Consider the following 316-nt stretch of genomic DNA (forward strand, 5'->3'; position numbering starts at 1 on the left):
TGCTCGAACTGGTTTAGCTCTTCTTGCATAGCTATACCCCAGTGTACATCCTCAATGGCCTCATCAACGGTCTTAGGCTCAATCTAGGATACAAAAGCTACAAAGTTATAGAAATTTTGTAAGGAACTACGGGTTACCACTCCCGAAGATATGTCACCTATTACTTTGTCGATCGGGTGAGCTTTCTTGGTTTTCCACACAGCTGGCATATCTGAATGCTCCTGAGATTTGGTTTGACTTTCTTCATTAGTTGCTTTTTCATTATCCATGTCCTTTGAGTATGCTTCTTCCAAAGCACCTGCAACATCATCAGAAA

Source organism: Lupinus angustifolius, unplaced genomic scaffold (assembly GCF_001865875.1).
Source record: "Lupinus angustifolius cultivar Tanjil unplaced genomic scaffold, LupAngTanjil_v1.0 Scaffold_526, whole genome shotgun sequence".
Taxonomy (NCBI): Eukaryota; Viridiplantae; Streptophyta; class Magnoliopsida; order Fabales; family Fabaceae; genus Lupinus; species Lupinus angustifolius.